The 23,536-nt window shown below is 34.9% G+C and overlaps 1 protein-coding gene across 1 annotated transcript in view; it reads left to right on the top strand.

The window, feature by feature from the left end:
- MS3_00002673 (uncharacterized protein) overlaps window positions 1-23,536 on the top strand; it is a 252,496-nt gene that overhangs the window by 3,284 nt on the left and 225,676 nt on the right. The window contains exons 3-12 of the mRNA XM_051210282.1: window positions 3,743-4,057; window positions 5,220-5,405; window positions 6,415-6,819; window positions 9,916-10,047; window positions 11,378-11,792; window positions 14,309-14,593; window positions 16,330-16,645; window positions 17,793-17,955; window positions 18,750-18,935; window positions 22,668-22,784. The gene's annotated coding sequence lies outside the window, so the exon portion shown is untranslated. The remainder of the gene's footprint in view (window positions 1-3,742; window positions 4,058-5,219; window positions 5,406-6,414; window positions 6,820-9,915; window positions 10,048-11,377; window positions 11,793-14,308; window positions 14,594-16,329; window positions 16,646-17,792; window positions 17,956-18,749; window positions 18,936-22,667; window positions 22,785-23,536) is intronic.

The raw sequence follows: 23,536 nt of genomic DNA, 5'->3' as shown, positions 1-23,536 counted from the left end.
ATGATGATGATGATGATGATGATGATGATGATGATGATGATGATGATGATGATGATGATGATGATGATGATGATGATGATGATGATGATGATGATGATGATGATGATGTGTGTGTGTGTAATGTGATGATGTGTGATGTGTGTGTGTGATGTGTGATGTATGTGTGTGTGTGATGATGATGATGATGATGATGATGATGATGATGATGATGATGATGATGATGATGATGATGATGATGTGTGTGTGTGTGTGTGTGTGTGTGTGTGTGTGTGTGTGTGTGTGTGTGTGTGTGTGTGTGTGTGATGATGTGATGATGATGATGATGATGATGATGATGATGATGATGATGATGATGATGATGATGATGATGATGATGATGATGATGATGATGATGATGATGATGATGTAGTGATGATGATGATGATGATGATGATGATGATGATGATGATGATGATGATGATGATGATGATGATGATGATGATGATGATATGATGATGATGATGTGATGATGATGATGATGATGATGATGATGATGATGATGATGATGATGTGTGATGATGATGATGATGATGATGATGATGATGATGTGTGTGTGTGTGTGTGTGTGTGATGATGTGTGTGATGATGTGATGTGATGATGATGATGATGATGTGTGTGTATGTGTATTAATGTGTGTGATGATGTGATGATGATGATGATGTTGTGTGTGTGTGTGTGTGTGTGTGTGTGTGTGTGTGTGTGTGTGATGATGTGTGTGTGTGTGTGTGTGTGTGTGTGTGTGTGTGTGTGTGTGTGTGTGTGTGTGTGTGTGTGTGTGTGTGTGTGTGTGTGTGTGTGTGTGTGTGTGTGTGTGTGTGTGTGTGTGTGTGATGTGTGTGATGATGTGTGTGTGTGTGTGTGTGTGTGTGTGTGTGTGATGATGATGATGTGTGTGATGATGATGATGATGATGATGTGTAGATGATGATGATGATGATGATGATGATGATGTGTGATGATGAATATTTTGATGATGTGTGATGATGATGATGTGTGATGATGATGATGTGTGATGTGATGATGATGATGATGATGATGATGATGATGATGATGATGATGTGTGTGATGATGATGATGATGATGATGTGATGATGATGTGATGATGATGATGATGATGATGATGTGTGATGATGATGATGATGATGATGATGATGATGATGATGATGATGATGATGATGATGATGATGATGATGATGATGATGATGATGATGATGATGATGATGATGATGATGATGATGATGATGATGATGATGATGATGATGATGATGATGATGATGATGATGATGATGATGATGATGATGATGATGATGATGATGATGATGATGATGATGATGATGATGATGATGATGATGATGATGATGATGATGATGATGATGATGATGATGATGATGATGATGATGATGATGATGATGATGATGATGATGATGATGATGATGATGATGATGATGATGATGATGATGATGATGATGATGATGATGATGATGATGATGATGATGATGATGATGATGATGATGATGATGATGATGATGATGATGATGATGATGATGATGATGATGATGATGATGATGATGATGATGATGATGATGATGATGATGATGATGATGATGATGATGATGATGATGATGATGATGATGATGATGATGATGATGATGATGATGATGATGATGATGATGATGATGATGATGATGATGATGATGATGATGATGATGATGATGATGATGATGATGATGATGATGATGATGATGATGATGATGATGATGATGATGATGATGATGATGATGATGATGATGATGATGATGATGATGATGATGATGATGATGATGATGATGATGATGATGATGATGATGATGATGATGATGATGATGATGATGATGATGATGATGATGATGATGATGATGATGATGATGATGATGATGATGATGATGATGATGATGATGATGATGATGATGATGATGATGATGATGATGATGATGATGATGATGATGATGATGATGATGATGATGATGATGATGATGATGATGATGATGATGATGATGATGATGATGATGATGATGATGATGATGATGATGATGATGATGATGATGATGATGATGATGATGATGATGATGATGATGATGATGATGATGATGATGATGATGATGATGATGATGATGATGATGATGATGATGATGATGATGATGATGATGATGATGATGATGATGATGATGATGATGATGATGATGATGATGATGATGATGATGATGATGATGATGATGATGATGATGATGATGATGATGATGATGATGATGATGATGATGATGATGATGATGATGATGATGATGATGATGATGATGATGATGATGATGATGATGATGATGATGATGATGATGATGATGATGATGATGATGATGATGATGATGATGATGATGATGATGATGATGATGATGATGATGATGATGATGATGATGATGATGATGATGATGATGATGATGATGATGATGATGATGATGATGATGATGATGATGATGATGATGATGATGATGATGATGATGATATTTTAAACCAAAGATGAAGGTGTTATTAACGTTATATTGAGTGAGTTGGACAATTCTATTGTGAAACTTTTATGACCGTTCTAGTTAACGTTATCAGCCTAAACATGAAAACTAGTCCATTTACTTTTTGTACAGATCCGTAGAAAAAAATATCCCAAACAGATCTTTTGCTGCGGCTGTTAAGACATATTCCAGTCATCTACAGTCTTTTCAAAGTCTAGTATATTTTAATAATCGACACTATTCATATAATTACTGAATATAAAAGTTCTATTCTTTCAAATAAAATACCAGTTAAGAACACCAATTTCACCAAGTTTAGCGAAGGAATCTCTTTTCAAGACTGATAGGTCCTGGGTTCCGATCTCGCGGGGCGGGACCGTGGATTCTCACTGTTGAGGAGTCCCACAATAGGATGAAACGGTCGTCCAGTGTTTCCAGGATTTCATGGTGGTCTAGCTTAAACTGACTCATGATCTCAACTATTGAAATTACTACAATCTCCACAAAACCCTTTCTGGTAAATATGTATGAGAACGTTTTGTTAAACTACTAGTTCCGTGAGGAAATGTGAAAAGGGATAAATCAAGATGATGTAATATGAGACATAAGTAAAGGGAGAAGTGCAGTGATAATAATAATTAACAATAACGATATGACGTACTCCTTTTGTACGCATAGTCCTGTATTCAGCTCATGGTTGGCAAGAGCTTTGGCTATTTTTAGGAGTTGGATACGAAGAAATCTAGGAAGATTTGAACGAATCATATATACAGCCTTAAAATCAAACTGTGGATCAGTAGAATGATTATAGTCGATTAGGTGTTCAAGTATAGAGCTCCTAACTGCTTTCCTCTCACCCTTGTAAAACCAAACTGGGTTGTGTTCCTGTATCCGAGTTGAAAGCGAGCACTGGCTTCGACCAATGTGCCTTGTTCCAAAAGAGCAGATGAACCGGTAAATGTAGATGGAGGCGATCAGACTTGGAAGCTTATCTTTTATGGATAGAGAAAATAAGTTCCTACTAGTAAAGGTTATTTTATTTTATTATCACAAACGAATAATGTGCTCCCGTAAAAATCGATTGATTTTCCTCCATATAAGATAAAACCGTCAAACGCCATTTAAATATCACCCGGTTTATTCTTTTTTAAATTTCTTTCTGCAGGATCGTTTAAATGAACTGTCATCTTGTTGGACACGTTATAGGCAAATGATTCAATTACGATTGGAATTAGCTACTCAATTCTCTTCTTTACTAAAGGGTATACGTGAGAGTGATGCTCATTTTAATTCGACAATTCAAAAAATGAATGAAACTGATAAAATAAAATTAACAACAACTAATTTAGATTTTCATCCAAGTTGGGTAATTGGTACTGCCGATACACAACAAATAGCTGAACGAATTCGACGTGAATTAAATATGACTACAAGTAGTTTAGAAGAAGAACAAATAATCATTCGTCAATTTATCAATCACGTAAGTATAACAAAACAATCATTTGGATCAAACTAGAGTTTTTTCCTTAATTTTGTAGTGTCTTTTCTAAAACAAAAACAATAAGAAGATACGGAACCCACATAGAATATTCCTAGGAGTATTTGAGTAAAATATGTATTCAGACAGAAGGGTTAATGAGGTAATGATTATAATAATGTAACTTAGCATCAAGATGTGAGTAGTTTATCGAGTCCTGGGTTCAAGTTGGGCGTATGAGATAGTGGGTGTGGATTGCTGAGAAGTCCCATACTAGGACGAAACATCCGTCCAGTGTTTTCAGGTTTTCAATGATGGTTTAGCTTAGATCGACTCATGAATTCAACTGTTAAAATTATTAGCATTTTATAAATGCATAATACATACATCGGAAGAATCTTGAAATAATGATGCCGTCTGGCAGTGAAACGATTTCATTCATACTGATGGTTGCTTTTCGGTGTTCTAAAGCGCCATTGTCATTGGGACATTGTAAGGCGTGTCGCCATTGGTAACATAAATGAATTTGACTGTCGTGTGAGCGGAATAGGTCAACTTTGCCCTGTTTATGCTGTGTATAATTGATTCACGTGATCATCGATAGGAATAACTATACATGTGACGTGAATGTGTATATGAACGGTGCGAATGGTCCACCAGAGTGCTTTGTACCTGTGTGGTTGCGCCACAGGACTGAGTTGTACTATTAACATTGTAGCGTTAAAACCTATATGGTGTCTGGTTCTCCTGAAAACCAATGTGAAATTACTCTGGCCCACAAAGGTATATTATATTGTGGTGTGTGCCACTTATATTGACACAAGTAGAGTATGATGTTAGTCGTGAACAGAAGGTCTGGCAGTAGAGAGACAAGAGGATCGAACAGTAAAGAATGGAAACAGTATGAAATTTGTATGAAAATGCAAGAACAATGAAGTCTGAGTCATTTTGAGACAATAGATGGACATTTTGCAGATTAAGTATTTACTTTCAGATTGTTAGATTTTATTAACAAGTCCTGTAATTCTGTGTTAAGTACATTCGATTGTCCCCACCCGTGTTCGGTTCACTACAATATAACTAACTATAACAGTGAACAACCTAGTAATACTTTTACGAAACTTTTTTAGCGAATATTTATTCTTTCGATCTTTTTCTTATACAGATTACTCAAAGAGCTGATCAAGATTTGCAAATAACTGAAACAGTTCATTTTTGTCAAGTTCAATTAGAACTAAATAATAAACGTTTGAATCAATTACGTGATTCTTGGGATAACTGTCAAGAATTATGGGATCAATATAAACTTGCTCAAGAACAATGGACTATATTTACAGAAACAGCTCGTCGTGTAAGTCATATCATATTATTAAATGAATATCACCATATGGTAATAACTGAAGAACTGTCAGTTAGTCAGTTACAACGTAGGACCAGGTACATACATGCATCGGCCCAAGTTGCCACACCCCATTAGCACAGCAAGACGAACACCAGTTTCATACGAGAACTGTAGATTAATACTTCACAGTGGTATCTATGGAAAACTGAACTCAGATCAGTCTCATAACGTAAAGTTTAATTTAAGGCTTTTGATTCAGAGTTAAACAGTTCATAAATTAAACTACAGTTAATTCATGATAAATATTAATAAGCATTTATGACTTTATTTCAACCCAACATGACTAGATATTGTTAGTAAAGATTTTTTACTGAAACTTCAGAAGTTCAGGTGAGACTATAATTTATGGATGACCTTTGAGAGACGCTAGACTGACCTTGAGATTGTTCACTTGATAACCAGGACCAAATGAGGGTTATAAACCTGTGTGAGGAATTAGGATCTTGATTTACAGTTGACGATTAAGGTTAGAAATTAGATTTCAGGTTTTTATTACGAAATGACATTAATTTTAATGCCAAAACTCTATTTATCCAAATGGATGAGTGAATTGCGCGCCAAAATTTAAGACCTATTATCTTATATGTGATCGGATCGTCCATAAATAATAGTCCTGTCGAAGTTCATTTCAAAGTTAGTTATAAATGAACATTTAAAACAACTTTTCAAAGATTTCTAACCGTTACTACTACTGTAAGGAATATCAGCCTTTAATGGAAAATATCTTCAATCCAAATCTATTTCTACTAACCAGATAATTAAACAATAACCAATATTTGTTTTCGGTTTCATCATTTACCATAACTTTCTAAGCATTTGTGAATACTTTGAAGAATTCAGTCAAGAGTCTGTTAATTATGAGTTGATTTTTAATGCTGTCAAGTAACTTATTTACTCAATAAAAATGTATAACCATTTGTATAGACATTATTTCTATTATATTTTTGTAATAATGTAGTTGGATGAATCGATAACATCATCACTTTCACGTATGTCCAGAACACCATTGCCGAATCAACCACATGAACTTGCAGAAGCTTTAAGGGTTCATCATAATGAACGCAATGAAATTGATCATTTAACATTGAATTTAAAAACAGAAGCTCAACAATTAGGCTCCATGATTGGTGCACAACCGGATGATCATGACTATAATAGTCAAAGTTGGAGATTTATTGAAGTTCCGAATAAATTCACTTCTGGTCTACCATTATCAACTATGGGAAGACGTTTACGTTCAGAAATGTGTTTACAATTAGCTGGTTTAGAAACAAGGTGGAACGCATGGGATAAAGCATGGACATCAAGAAGTATACAACTGGAACGACGTGGTACACATTTTGGACAGTTAACAACTATTGAGGTAAAATTATTTCGATTTAAGTTGTTTGTTTGGTGTTTTTATTGGAGAACTTTCGAAAAGTATTCTCATCGTTCTCGTTACTTAACATTATATATATATATATATATAGTCTGACATAATTATTTAATCTTAACTTCCGAAAACGCTACATTGGTTAAAGTGGACGCCCACTTCATCTTCGCCTGCATGAGGATCAATTAACCGTCAAACGCCGTGATCTATCCTCTATTACATCCATGCCTGTGAACAACTGTGTACACACATTCGACTGGTAAAATGTTGAGATCTTGGGCAGAAGGAATTTTTAGAAGTTTGGCACTCCGGTCAATCAGCAGTCAACAAACACATTGAAATCAACCCAAACTATTAACCAATCAGAATAATCGTGGACAGATATAGGACCAATAATCAAATCAATAGTATTGTTCAGAAGAACGATGAAAGCTCCATGACCAAACCATACAGCTCCAAGAACAAAACGCCACATGAATTATCTAACTGAGCTACAAATCTTCATCATCATCTCACTATAGTTTAAATAATGTTATAAGCTATTACTTTCGCAAACGTAACCATGTTTCGAATCATTAATAAAATTAACTTATGATTTAATTAATGATAAGAGCAAAGTTCTGTTGTTATTATTCAAATGTGAAATAGTAAAGATTCGCCGATAAACGATTTGTCAACATTTATAATTGAATGGTTACTGAATAATGATCAATGTCATGTATATCCGGTCCTTGTTAGTGCAGATCGAATCCTACCAACCAAGTTGCATTGTGGCCACAAGTCTAGGTGGCTTGTTTTATTTTGAAAACTTCACTGAATTATACTGATACATACATACTGAAAGCCATTGTCTTTTGTGTCCAATCTATTATTCGTCATTGAAAACTGTTATCTTTAGAAATCTGTGTAATTTACTTTTATTTTATTTATTTTATTTGAACACATAAATATTGATAAAAGAGGGCACCAACTATATATGCGCCACACAAAACAATGAGAATTCGAAGAGAAAAAAAGAACAATAACGAACAGATTAGTGTAAGGTAGTGTAATGGTAATAAAAATAATAATAGTAGTAATGATGGGGGTAACGGAAAGGTACAATCAGAAGAAATCCTTCAGTTAAGGGAGAAACAACCACTTTTTATGAAGAAAGTAAAAGAAGGCTACAGCAGGATCACCACTGGCTTCTATTCTGAGCCATATCTGATAACGTCTCTAGCCACTGTGTTGCACCATCTCTCAGACCCCAGACAGGGAGTCGTGAAGGAAAGACAGAAGCCAGCCCTTTGCAGAACTCTTTCATACCACGACACCATGTCATACACTGACCACCTCTCCGCTTTTTCCAACCAGTCCCGGCGTTCGCAAATAATGCACGACGTGGAATTCTCTGGGACGACATTCGTAGGACATGTCCAAGCCACCGAAGTCGGTGTTTGAAGATGGTAACACCGATTGAATTATCATCTCTGTGCCCGAACACACGATGCCGAACCTCTGCATTACTGACATGGTGTTGCCACTGAATGTCAGCAATCCTTCGGAGACAGCGATGATCAAACACAGAGAGTCGTCTAACGTCCTCAACTCGGAGAGACCAGGTTTCACAAGCATAGAGCAAAACTGCTCTCACCGACGCGTTGTAGATCCGATCTTTTACAGCCAGACTAACATCACGAAGGCACCAAAAGTGGCCCACATTGGCATAAGCCGCTCTGGCTTTCACTATATGTGCATTGATCTCATCACTCACACCCCCACCAGCACTTATGCAACTACCCAGATACACGAACTTCTCGACTACTTCTATCTGCTCACCATCCAGGATGAGTACAGGATTAGAATCCTGCCAGTCTTGTAGAAGTACTTTGCACTTCGAAGGTGCAAAGCAGATACCATACCTAAGGACGCTAATTGCGAACTGATTAATTGTGGATTGCATGGCTTGAGCGTTATCACACATTAAGAAAATATCATCCGCATACTCAAGGTCGAGAAGTCTTTCTCCAGGCAACAGATCCACACCTCCATTACTTACATCCACCAGAGCTGTTTCCAGAACGTCATCGATGGCAAAGTTGAAGAGGAATGGTGAGATTGGGCAACCCTATCTAACCCCACTGCTTGAATGAAACAATGGAGAGAGGTGGTTGTATGCCCTCACTCTACCTGAGGTGTTTGTATATAGTATAGGGCCTTTAGGATGTTAATAGACTTCTCAGGCACACCCTTCTTCAATAGACAATCCCAGAGAACAGTCCTATCCAACGAATCGAAGACAGTTCTGATGTCAAGAAACGCTACGAAAAAAAACAATATGTTTTGAAGATAGAAAAGCACTTTTCTCTTTAAACTATGCGTTATAATCAGTATGTCACTGACAACTTAAGACCTGATAGAAATTGCTTACTGTTGGAATTCTCAGAGTTTATGGAAAAGTAAAAAGGATTTTGGGTAATAGGGTAAAACTAGGAGTGAGCACTATGAAAGTGCGTTATAAAACGTATAATTTAAATAAAATAAAACAAACAATGAAACTTCAACAATCTCCACAACCTCATACTGATAATTATCATATACTCACTAGTGACAATCCTTGAAAGGTAATTTTTGGAGTTCTAGTAAGGAGCCGTGACCAGTGGAGTCCAGTCGGTGTCGAGTGTAAAGCAGTTACCCACTGAAGATAGTCAAGCAATATCGCGAATTAGTTGGAGCTTGATATTAACAACGTTGGATGCCGTCTCAGTGGTCTACAGGTTAAGAGTTGACTCATGAGACTGAAGGTCCTGGGTTCGAGTTGAATGTGTGAAATTGTGGATGCGCACTGCTGAAGAGTTTCACATTATGACGAAAGAGCCGTCGGTCATACAGTGTTTCCAGGTTTTCACTAATGGTCTAGCTTAGATCGACTCGTAAATTCAACTGTGAAAATATTTTAAACATATCTTTCATTCATGTATTTGTGCACTTTACTCAGTATATAGTAATACTAGAATCCTCTTCTATACGATAATCTATTTTGTAATTAGTTATATAACAAAACTTAAATGTTTTATGATGTATATATTATATATTTTCAAGGAGATAGAAGCAGAAATTATTTCAGCTGAAAGAAAATTACAACAGATTATGGGAATGGTTTCATTAACTGCACCATTATCACAAGTTCAAATTGCTGATAGAGATCTTAGTCAAATTGAGGCTACGATACCAGTAAGTATATATGATTAGATAATAAATAATATTTTCAGTATAGAGTTGTAGAGATAATTATGTTTTTGATTGAGATCATGAACCGATTGATGTTACACCATGTGCTCACTAGTGACTAGCTTCATGAGGGAATTCTCGGAGTTCCAATGAGAAGCCGTGACCAGTGGAGCTAATCCATGTCGAGTAGAAACACGTATCTACCTCAGTACAATGGAAGATGGTCGCGAAATTTCGAGGATTGGTTGAGGTTAGACATTAACACGGTTGGATGACGACTCAGTGGTTGAGGTGTTAAGCATTCGCGTGCGAGATTGAGGACTCTGGGTTCGAATCTCGCGAGCGGGATTGTGAATGCGTACTGGTGAGGAGTCCCACAATCGGACGAAACGGCCGTCCAGTGCTTCCAGGTTTTCAATAGTGGTCTAACATCGATTGGTTCATGACCTCAATCAAAACCAACATTTTGTTAGTTTTTAATAGTGTATTATTCTTTAAATTAAATGATTGAATTCTAAAATTTTTTATTATGTTTCTATGCTTACTTTAAACAGAAGTGAATCTACTCATCTTAGAGAAAAATTCAACTTTGATATACGATTAATTAATACTAGAATAAGTCATTGAAAAGTAAACAATAATATTCACTTGATGTTGTTTACTTGCATCTTCCTATTGTTATTTAGAATTACAATTGACCAGTCTCTTGTTGGCATATGTGCATCCTGTGCGGACTGCCTCGATATTGCCTCAAGTTATACACTTTACAGGACGAAACGCACGTCCTGAATCCCACTGCTAGCCACTATCCATCTTTGCTTATAAACAATATTATGTTGTTTTCAGAATAAGGTTAACAGTTTTCAATATATATTAGTATATGCGTTACTCACTGAGAATGATATTGTATTTATTAAAGGTTAGCTAAAAATAAGTTACATAAACTCATGTACGACCTGAAGTTTGTAAATCATGGTACAAATCTAGGCTACTATTAGTCTTTGGTGTGGCTGGAGACGTTAGAATGCAGTTAAATAATCTATCAAATGACTTTGATGGCATTTTGTTCTCTGAGCTGGATGGTTTGGTCGTGGAGCTTTCATCGTTCTTCTGAACGACATCATCAGCACAAACTTCATCTAAAAAGCCCCACGATCAAACCATCCAGCTCAGAGAGCAAAACTCCATCAAAATCACCCACCTGAACTACAAATTTTCTCCATTATCAAACGATGCTATACTATAAATAAAATCCCCATTAACTTGATATGAAAAGCTGGATTTAATAATAAATAACTGATATAAGTATCTATATATTTTTGATCACTTTCAGGTTTTACACAGTCGAATACGTTCTAGTGCGCCTGATATGAAATTACAGTTAATTCAAGGTGAACCATCACCAACGGAATATACTGGAACAAATATTGATTTGTTAAATGTTTCAAAACGTCATGAACATCTTGAAACACGTTTAACAACATTCACACAAGAAACTGTACGATGTCGTACTGAAATTAATTTAACTCTACGCTTATTAAATGCAGTAGATACAGCACAGAAAGCCTTATCACAGATAACATTTAATTTAGATCGTGTTAAAAATCAACTACCAGAAATTTCTTCAGAAAATCGTTATCAGATTGAAGAGATACGTTTTGATATATCAGAACAAATTAATAGAGGACGAGTGCTAGCTGATACACATATACCAGTCTTGGAACAATTATCTATTCAATATCCACGCCGTAAGTTTACTCAATTTTTGTTAATGAAAGTATATCAGCTAGATTATGTATTTATTTAGAGGATAATTCTCAATTCTAACTTACATTCTTTAAAGAACAGCTGAATATCCGGATGAATATGGCAACTGTTTCATTCTAATGAAGGAATAACCAAAACAAACGCAGAAATGACACACTAAGTAAAGCCAAACAGAAGAAATGAGGTTGAAGATCAATGAAATTACTTTGGGGTGTTTTTATTGTTAAGATGACTGAATAACAGATTATCAATGTTTTACTATAATGAGATTGTAGTGAACGAGAACACAAATAGGCAAAATCAAATGTATTTCAACACAAAATTACAGAATATCTTAGTAAAATCTGAGAACCATACTGTAAATTCTTCATTTGCAAAATGTCAGTCAATTGTGATTACAATTGATTGACGTTACCACTGAGCTATCCGAGCCACCTAGACTGGTGGCCACATTGCAACATAGTCGATAGCATTCGATGTGCACAAATAAGGACTTGACACACACGACATTGATCAACACCCAGTGATCAATCAATTGTGATTACATCTCAGTCCAACAGGAGGTCCGTCACGGCCCGGATAGCTCAGTGATAACGTCTCTGACTGTGAAGTTGGGTGACACGAGGTCGAGTTCGTCAGGGTGCACCAGTTCCCTCAAGATTGCAGATACACCTTGCTGATAATTGCCAAGTAGCACGAAACCCGGTTCCAGGGTTTCTTGTCGACTACCTCCAACCACCATCTAATGTCAATCAATTGTCTTAAACTTAACTGTTCCTTTTGTAAAATATCCGTCAATCGTCTCACACTTCATTGTTCCTTTAATTCTATATCAATCAATCTCTGTTCTCATTCTCCTTTCTTCAATCCTCTTAACTTTCTGCCATCAGACATATCGTTTTCGATTGATGATACATACTAATAATATCTGTCAACATCAGTAGCACACCACAAGATGATTATTCAATAAAATGGTCATAAATGTCAGTCAGTCAAATACAACGTAGGACCAGACACATATGCATATCGGTCCAAGTTGCCATGCCTCATCAGCACAACAAGATTAACACCAAATTCATAGATGTAGTGGCAATATATAAAAGAAAGATTGTATATAAGGATATAATACATGGAGGAAGAATTAATTCATAGAAAGAGATATAAAATAGTTTTAACCCCATGGTTTAAAGGAAGACAAAGAGTGTATACACGCACGCCTTTGTGATCGATTCTGAGCCATATCACTCAGAGTCTCTAACCACCGGTCACGATAGTAGCGCAGACCTCAGCCAAGTGGTCTGCATCTACCAACATGGCTCAGACTAGAAGTTAATAACTTCAAGGACTGATGCCATGTTTTGGTTTGGCCACGCCTTTCTTTCTACCATTCCCTACACTAGTCAGCGTTGAGCGTCGTGGTAATCGGTGTTCAGGCATACGCAACATGTGGCCCAAACATCTCAGTCAATGAAGATTCACAACCTCATCAACTGATTTACCATCATGATTCCCCGATACCCTGCGTCTAACCTCACTATTACTTACCCTATGATCCCAGCAGATGCGAGCAATATTTTAAAGACATCCGTGGTCAAATACCAGTAACTTACGAGTATCTTCTACTCTTAATGGCCACGTTTCGCAGCCGTAAAGTAGAATAGAACGAACCGCCGCGCAGTATACTCGTCCTTTATTCGATAGACCAATATCTCGCCTTCGCCATAGGTGACGTAAGTTAGCAAAAGCCAAACGAGCTTTTCAAATCCGTGCTGAGATTTCATCGGACACCAACCTATTAGGGCTGATCAGACTTTCAAGATAAGTGAAGTTGTCGACGCGTGCGACTATTTCACTCCCTATCCTTAGTTCAGGTGTTGACACAGACCAGTCGTGAATCAACAACTTGCGTTTAGAGGAGGAAAAACGCATCCTAAACATTCTGGCATTGTTGCTCAGTGCTATCAAAAGACTCTGCATTTTATCAGCGTCCTCACCAAACAGGACTATATCATCCGCGTATTCTAAGTGGATAAGTGGACCTCCTGGAAGGAGATCAATGCCCGAAAATTCAGTCGACGAGAACGTTGTTTTCATCAGCAGGTCCATGATGAAATTAAACAAAAATGGAGAAAGTGGAGAGCCTTGACGGACAGCACTTGATTTTGAAAAAGTAGATGACAGTTTGTCATAAGCTCTGACTCGACTAGTAGTGTACTACACTACTGCAAACTGATAGTTGAAGAATAAATTACTAAGAAACTTTCATATAATACAATACACTAATGATTAGTTACATTCCAGTTATCATACATCATGTATCATTCAAGCATCCTTTCAACAATAATATTCATGCATTCATCTTGAAACATTCATATATTTCTTTTTACTATGAATTATGAAAGTTATTCATTTCCTATCGTATTACTTTACTATCCCATATTGATAATCCTAATCTGATTCTTTTCCTTCTGTTCTTCTTTTTGACTTATTCTTTAAGCTATGGAAGCAAAACAATTTATCCAACCTATTGTAAATGAGTTTCAATCATCTATTAATAATTTAAATCAATTATCAGATGAAGTTCGTATAAGAACAGAACAATCTATTAATTTACAACGTTTACAACCTACACATGTATATGATGATCAAATGAAAGCCACTACACTTACAATGCCAATAAAAGCTAAACCACCAACAATTATTAAACCATTAGAAAATATAACTACAGAAGAAGGTAAAAAAATCATTATGGAAACAATATTTGATTCTGGTCTTCCGCCAGGTAAGCGGTCATTTCAAAACAAACTAATTTTTTAATAGCTGAATTCATAAGTCAATGTAAGCTAGAACACCATGGAAAACCTGGAAGCATTGGATGTTTGTTTCGTCCTAGTATTAAATTACCGAAATCTCAACAAAACCCAGCTTACTAGTAACTGGCTTCAAGAAGTTTTTCCTGGAGTTCTAGTGAGAAGCAGTGACCAGTGGAGTTCAGCCGGGTTTGTTGTGAGACAGTAACTCACTGAATACAATGGAAGGTGGTCGCGCAAATTCATGAATTGGTTAGAGTTAGACAACACCGTTTGATGCCAGCCGGCCCAGTGGTCTAGACATTCGTCCACATGACCGATAGACCCTCGGTTTGAATCCCGCGTACGGTATCGTGCATGCGTACTGCTGAGGAGTCCCATACCAGAACGAAACGGCTTTCCAGTGTCTCCAAGTTTCCCATAATGGTCTAGCTTTAACTGAATATGAATCCAACCGTCAAATTACTAAAATCTCCACAAAACCCCCCTTCAGATAACTATATTTTGTTAAATCTCCATTCAAAGCAAAATAACAATCTCATATTTCTGATGTTTAGTGAATTAATGCAAGTCACTTCTTCAGAGAAGTAGTTCAATTTATTTGAAACTATCAATTCCAACCTTAGCATTGATACCTTTAAAAGATAACAATCGTTTATTCATTTATGCCATAATTTGTCCTTAACTACTTATAATCTAATAATAGTAAAAATAAGAGTTAAAATGATAACATACTTTATTTGAAACATTTGGAATATAGTTGGCTATAATAACATGATTTATATGAATGCAATATCAAAACTGTGAATAAAACAAATATTCACACTTTAAAATAACATCATGAATGGATCAATGTTAGACTACTATTGAAAACTAGGAAACACTGTACGGCCTATGGCTGTTTCGTTGTGGTATGAGACTCTCCAGCAGTGCGCGTCCACGATCCCACACACCCGATTCAAACCCATAACCTTCAGTCTTGTGTCAAACTTTTCACCTGTAGACCACTGAGCCAACATTTTCATCGTTGAGTAACATCTACTGGAGAACAATTATTGACCAGAAAGTGTTAGCTAATTGTCTTATTTTAATGTAAGATTATTGGATAGTGAGGATTTTAATGTTTACCCCATCAATGGCCTTCATGTCTACAAAGAATGAATTGAATTCCGTAAAGCTTTAATTAAACATTAATAATCAAAGAATAATATCTTAAAAATAATTCCTAACTTTGGTAATTAATAAGTCATCAGTACTTTGACACGAGAAAATTAATAATCACCAATAAGACTAGATAAATAAAGGGTTATAAAATAATCAAGGAAAGATTAAGGAAGAGAGCTGATTCAGTCTGTTGAATGTCAATTCGGTATCCGGAGTTATCGTTTCACATAATTAACGGATATAATTTTGTCTTTACTATAAAAAGAATAAACAACTGAGTAGATAATATGCGTTACATAACACATTCTTTATGTTTCATCAAATGGCATAATATTTATGGATAATTGTAATACTTCATTTCAGATTTTAATATAAGCCTTACATAAGCATAAAAGATCATAAGCTTGGTAACAAATCTTTAGATACAGTTGTCATAACTACTCATTTAATGAATGATTAAGATTTAAATCTTTAGCAGGATAAAATAAAAATTAAATACATTATTCATGATTAAATCACTGTTTAAGTTCTCCAATTTTTCTAGACGCTAACCCGTATGATACTAATCAATTACAAGTAACTTGGTACAAAGATGGAATACCTGTAGTTACTCCAGACTATGAAGTTAATTTAACAGAGAACACAGCAAGTTTGAAAATATCTGAAACTTTAAATGAAGATAATGCTATATTCACATGTTATATTAGTACACCATATGGTAAAGCTGAGACAAAATGTACATTAACAATAATAGATACAATTAGTCCAGTACCAGTCAATGAAAGTTTAGTTCAACCTACTAGGAATGTAAGAGAACAAAAACCTATTCCTGAACTTGGTGATCCGCCTGAGTTTATCAAGTAAGATCATTTGTTTTTTATTTTGTTCAACTGAAAACATGACAGTTGGGGTATTATTTTTCAACTAATAATCAATAATAACATTGGGTTCTTATAAGCTATAATATGTGTTTTAAGTAACCTATGTAATGAATGAGAAGACAGGTGAGGATCTCTTGCTAAGATATGAGAACCATACATTGAATGAATCATTTGTTCTTCACTGTTATAAATTGTCGTTTGAATGCTTACCAACTGTTAGTCATGTACAATCATGAACAATCATAACACGATCTCTTGTTATAACTGTAAACATTTACAACCTACCGTAATGCATATTGTTAAAACATTTTTAAAAACAATCAAATCAGTATAGTGTATGCTACCGATGTCGACAAATAGAATTAGTATGTGCTAATAATCGAAAGTGAAGGTTACGAAGATCGAAGAGAAGAGAACGAGAACCGAGACCACTCACCACCATTCTCCATCCAACTCTGTCCCGAGTATTCCTTTCAAGCTCTTTCCAGTTGCTATTCATTCTTTTTATGTCTGCTTTTAATTCTCATTGCGATGGGTTCCCTGGTCTTCCTCTTTTCCGTTTTTATTGAGACTTCCAAGTTATCGCTTGCTTCGTGATACAGTTTGGTAATTTCCTCAACATATGTCCTATCCATTTCTAACATCTTTTTCTAGTCTCCTATTCAACTGGAAATTGGTTTGTTTCCTCCTACAGTAGGCTGTTTTCTGATCGTATCAAATCAACGGACATTGAGAAAGTTCTCTGATACTCTTTTTTAAACAAAATATCTTAACAATTTAGTCAACTACACAATTTCATATCTAAACATTCATGAACTTCCATTCTGAAATGCGAAGTAGTAGTAGTAGTAGAAGAAGACAAAGAAAAAGAAGAAGAAGAATGATAACTCTAGATATTTAGCTACTCGCTTGGTATTATCTAAAATATGAAATTTTATTCAGTTCTATTGATGTTCTTCACTAATTAATTGTCACTTTCATCAGTGTAAATGTGTCTTAATAGATATTCACAAGTATTTAGAATATGCTTATCATATTGTCCACATTGACAGTAGAAATTTTAACGATAAATACTTCGTATGTAATCAAATACTAATTATAATATTAATGTTTATTTCACTTATAGACATCTTAAATCCATGTGTATAGATGAAACTAGTGAATTGGTTTTAGATTGTCAAGCAGTTGGTTTACCTGTACCAATTTTATCATGGTATAGAAATGGTCAATTAATTGATCAAAATCCTGATTTTAAAATTACTCAATTAGCTGGATCAGGAATATTGAGGGTAAGGATACACATATTAAGTTTTTTGTTTGTTTTAATATTGTAGTTGATCGATTGATGTTAACTTGTATTTCGAAATCAAAGTAGATTTATTTAAATGGATAGTCTACCATCCCTTCAGTCAGTTATCAATGAACTAGGAGGTTAAACGGTGTTTATCCCTTATTTGTTGCGCAAACAACCGATAGATACTTGTTCCTAAGATGACGAAGAGATTTCTCCTTGAAGTATTTCATGATAAGATTGTTTGGAAGAAAAATAAAAACTTCACAACAAAGTGATCCAAATCAAAGATTAAAACAACTTCTAAGTGGGTTGATATCGATCATGAAGGCCTGAACTTGTGACTACAGAACCCAAAAAACAACTATCTGAGGTCGTTTGCACGTGACCACTTTGCGATGAGTTTTTAATATTTCTGCTCCATACTCCTCAGACCGTACGGCCGAAACGTTTCAGGGCAAGGTCTGGTAATCTTTCTTAGAGCCGACCTTCTCTGGCATCCTTTTCCCATTGAAGGAATGAGCTATAGCAAAAGGTGCTGATTACCTGAAGGAAGTGCTTTACCGCTTCTATATCCTTTGAAAGTAGTAGTAATACAACGAACATTCTGTAACATAACAATAACATGGTAATTCCTTATATTTCATTATGAATGGAATACTACAAAGTTTAGATACATTTTCTAAAATACCAACTTGATACGATTGATCCAACGTTGACTAATGCTGTAATGCATTTTTAATTTAAATAGTCATTTGTTCTAATTTATATATCCTAATTTTTTGATAACAGATTCCACAATGTCGAATAATGAATCATTCTGGATTATATTTATGTCGTGCTACTAATCCTTATGGTGAATGTTCAACCACTTGTCAAGTGGATATAAATCCAGCTAAGCCACCAATAATTATTCAACCATTACAAAATGTTAATCTTAAAGTTGGTGATAGATGTAAATTAACTGTTCAGTATAAGGTGAGAAATATGAATAATAATTATTATTGAGATAAAGATATATTTTGAAAGAATAAATTGTCACTTATAATTTAATATACGTAGAACATTGCTAAGTATTTATCTAATTTAGTCGATATTCAAACTGATATCATGCACTGAACTATTAGGAATGAAGAGATATTCGACATCTGTTTCTTCCTAGTATGAGGCTTCTATGACTCAGATAAGGATTGAAACTATGTTGCCTGACGAACACATTATACTTAGGCTGCTTAGTTAGCTTTTACAGGTCTACATTTCAACAATAATCAATTTACAATACGCTCCAATCACCAAACTGTCTTTAGTGAGTTATTATTTCATTCTCCACTGTATTTGGGCAATTAATACTTCTCATTAACAACACAGAATTAAAGTATATTACAAAACAACGAACACAATTTGAAATACTTTAGTTCGCTTAAAAGAAAAACTTTCCCTATATGTCAACACAGAACTGTGTCTACAAACTAAGATGTGTCGATTGTGATGCCTTCTACATTAGAGAATCATCTTGCGAAAACCAAAGAACATATTAAGTACATAAAGAAACCACATAATAATACCAGCAAATAGCGTTTCACGCCATTTTCAAGAACCACCAAATCGATTTCAAAAACATCAAAATATTACAAAAAGCAAAGATGAATAGTGGCTAGCAGTGGAATCCAGGACAAAGCACGTTTCGTCCTATTTGGGACTCGTCAGCTGGATGTACCTGGATGAGTTGATGTTCACTCTGGGGCTCGAACCCAGTACCGTTAGCTTCAAACGTCATTGCGTTATCTTTGCTTATAATACTTGTAAATTAAGGCAATATCGAGGCAATACGCACAGTATGCACATATGCCAATAAGAGATTGATCAATTGCAGTCCTAAACATCAATGGGAAAATTCAAGTAAAGCAATACCAAGTGAATTATTACAAAGCGATTTTTCCGATTACAATGAAAGGAGGGTAGCTGAAGCTTTCCATATAATGCTTAATCCTATTGCTCTCAATAAAAAAAGGCCTCACTACACATCCGACTTTGACTATCTATCCAAAATACCATATCTGATATTATTAATATTTCACACTATTATTATACATACAAATGAAGCTCTATCCTTTCTCACCATGAAGGTCACATTTCTTCATCCCTGACCTTGTACACCTACACACACACATACACACAAATTTACATACATATCGCTTATAAATCACCTTGACCGAAATGACATGACATTGATTTGTTCAGACCTGTTTTTTTTATTGATCGCACAAAATATTCTTGTGTTGTTTCTATGTATTAATTAAACCTGGATTAATTTTGATTTGATTATTTATCTACTCTGAAGAAGTGGCTTACACTGAGCCACTCATTGGGATATTACAATCTACCCAATGCTCAATTCATTCAAAATGATCAAGTCAAACTTTGGTCATGATACCTACATTCTCATTAGAACGTTTGGTTAGTTTCACATTCTCGAAACTGACTAATCCAGATACATACTGATTATTTTGAATCCCATATGAGAAAAACGACTGCACCGTGTTTAGAGTAACTGAATTTGGCAATCAACACCTAACGAATCAAATAAGTTATTTTTAACAGATCATATGAAATAAATTGTAAAGAACAAAATGCACTAATCACAAATGTACTAAGCAGATTGTGATTTCGAGACTGGAATCCATTAGTCGACATCAGTTCAAGTCAATCAATGTGAAATTTTAATCCTGACATAGAGGTGGACAGTCTTCTTTAATTCTAATGCATTTAACCTTGATGACTATTTACTAATAAATAGACCAAATATTTTTATATTCAGTAAAGAATTAATTGGTCATATTCGCATCTTTGTAATCTAGGATACGTGACCTAATCAATATAAATTCTATGTTAATTGTCATTCTTTTAATCGAAATGATATATAGCGAAAATTACAATTAAGTCTGTCAATTGAGATCATGAAACTATCAGTGTTAGACCACCATTGAAAACCTGGAAGCATTGGACGGCCGTTTCGTCCTAGTATGGGACTCCTCAATGATGTACATCCACAATCCTCCACACCCAACTCAAACCCATAAGCCTTGGTCTCGTACGCGAACCCTTAACCTATAGACCACTGAGCCGACATCCAACGTTGTTCATCTCTGACTTCAACCAATCCATAATATTGTGTGACTATCTTCCATTGACACGGCTGAATTTTTCTGATCACGAACTCTTACTAGAACTCCGAGTACTATCTGCTGAAGCTAATCACTAGTGAGCACAATATAATTATCAATATAGGGTGGTAAAGATTTTTGAGTTTTACTGGTCTAACAATGATCGGTTCATGATATCAACTAAAACGCAACACTTTCTACAACCCTATACTGAAATCTATCAATCTTTTAAGAAATATATACATTTACATTTATGCAATAATTTTCGATTTTGTTCAGATTTTAATATTGGCTGATAATCCCCGTCAGCATGTTGGGTGCTAAATCATTTCAAAGCAAGAATCTGATATATAAAAACAACTATCCTAAATGTTCAGCATTATTTATTATTCACTGTACAATTATTCACTAAGAAATCTGTATCTGTTTTGTAAAACAGTTGTAACCAGCAAATAAATAATTCCTTTCCTATCCAAAATGTTGAATAATTGAATTTGCACAGGTACATCCAGGTGATCAGTCCCAAATAGGACGAAACATGTGTCATGGATTCCATTGCTAATCACTTTCCATTTTTGCTTATACATTAATTAATATAAACTAACATTTAGGTAGTGTTCTTCGGTTTATTATTATTGATTATATACAGGTAGTATTTAGTATATGATTGAAAAAAGCGACTTCTTCACTCGGTATTTCCATGGTCAGTGACAGTGTATCCAAATAAACTCCCCTTGTTCTACTTGATATTAGTATTTCCGAGGAGATTCATATCTTACATATGTTTGTATAGATCTAAAGACTTTTATCGAATGATTAGAATATTTTGTTTCTCGCACCATTAAATGCACAAATATTTAAGTGAAGCATGTTCGGTGAAACCAAAATTTATGGACGGCCTTTAAGCGACGTTAAGTGGCCTTGAGAATGTCCACCAACTGAACAGGACTAAATGAGTGTTTTGAACCTGTATGAAGGATAAGGATTATGATATACAATTGATGGTTAGGAATAGGGATTAGATTTAGGGTTTTCATCACGAACTGACATAAGCTAAAATGCCAAGACGCTATTTAGCCGAATGGATAAAGAATTCGTCGCCGAAATCCAAGACCTGTTATCGTAAATCTGATTGGTTCGTTCATAAATTATAATCTCGCCGAATATTCTTTTCAGTAATTTCTCATTACATTATATAATCATATGTCCAAATTATTATCTTAAACATATATCTAAGTTTATGTGCAGAGATAGATGGTGGGTGGCAGGGGAATCTAGGACGCGCGTTTCGTCCTATTTGGGACTCGTCAGCTGGGTGTACCTGCATCCTAGGTTTGATGTTCACTTTGGGACTTGATATCTAAGTTTAACAAAAAAATATACCTTTTTTTGAAATGAAGATACTTTAATCTAGGATCGCAGGTAGAATTGAAACAAAATAGTTAACGTTTAAATGATCAGTGTGTAATGTTAATTGAGTTACAGTAAAAAAAACACAACAACATTTAATTGAGGTCATTTTTCACAATGTTTATCTACATTAAAGAGTGAACTTCCAGTTGAGGTAGATTGGTATCATAATGATTTGCCAATTCAAGGAGAAGTGGGTCGTCGACGTATTACAATGGAATTAAATAATATGATCAGTTTACATCTTCTTATGGTAAGTTTTAATCATAATTAAATAAAGTTTGAATTACTATTCTCCCATTTTTTAATGAAATAATCTTCAAATATTGTTGGAAAGGTGAATTAAACAGATTTCATTCTAGTCAGAGATATACATCTTGCAAAATTTACTTTGGGATGGTTTATAAACTCTTAGTTATTCAACATTACAGCACGTAAACTTGCTTAGTTTTATTTGGTAACTATAGGCATACTTAGTGACATATCTCGCACAGTCAGCAGTCCGATGCTTCCTGAAACATTGCTAGTCTTATGATTCACTGTTACTGTTTGAAAGATCTTACAGATTAAACTGATTGATCTTTACATGGCTACATTGAATACGTTTTCTAGTGTCTACATCATGGCATACACTGAAATAATCTCAAGTTTTTATTATAATCAGCATACTACACAATAATCTTCATGGTTAATAAAAGACCTCATCTTTCACGTAACACTAAAGTTATGGCGTAGTGAACAAGAACAGAAGCGGGGACAGTCGAACTTATTCGAACACAAAATTACAGAAAAACTTAGTAAAATCTAATTTTCATACAGTAGATACTTCATTTGCAAAATATCAATTAATTGTATCAAACTTAAGTGTTCCTTTATTTCCATAGGAATCATTTACTGTTCTTGTTCTCTTTTCTTCTATCTTCTTAACCTTATGCTACCAGGTATTTCACTTTTGATTGATGATACATACTACTTATAGATATCAACATCAGTAGCACATACCAC

The sequence above is a fragment of the Schistosoma haematobium genome, chromosome ZW, assembly GCF_000699445.3.
Source record: "Schistosoma haematobium chromosome ZW, whole genome shotgun sequence".
NCBI lineage: Eukaryota > Metazoa > Platyhelminthes > Trematoda > Strigeidida > Schistosomatidae > Schistosoma > Schistosoma haematobium.
Note: the sequence above shows the minus strand (reverse complement) of the source record. Positions and strands in the feature narration are given on the sequence as shown.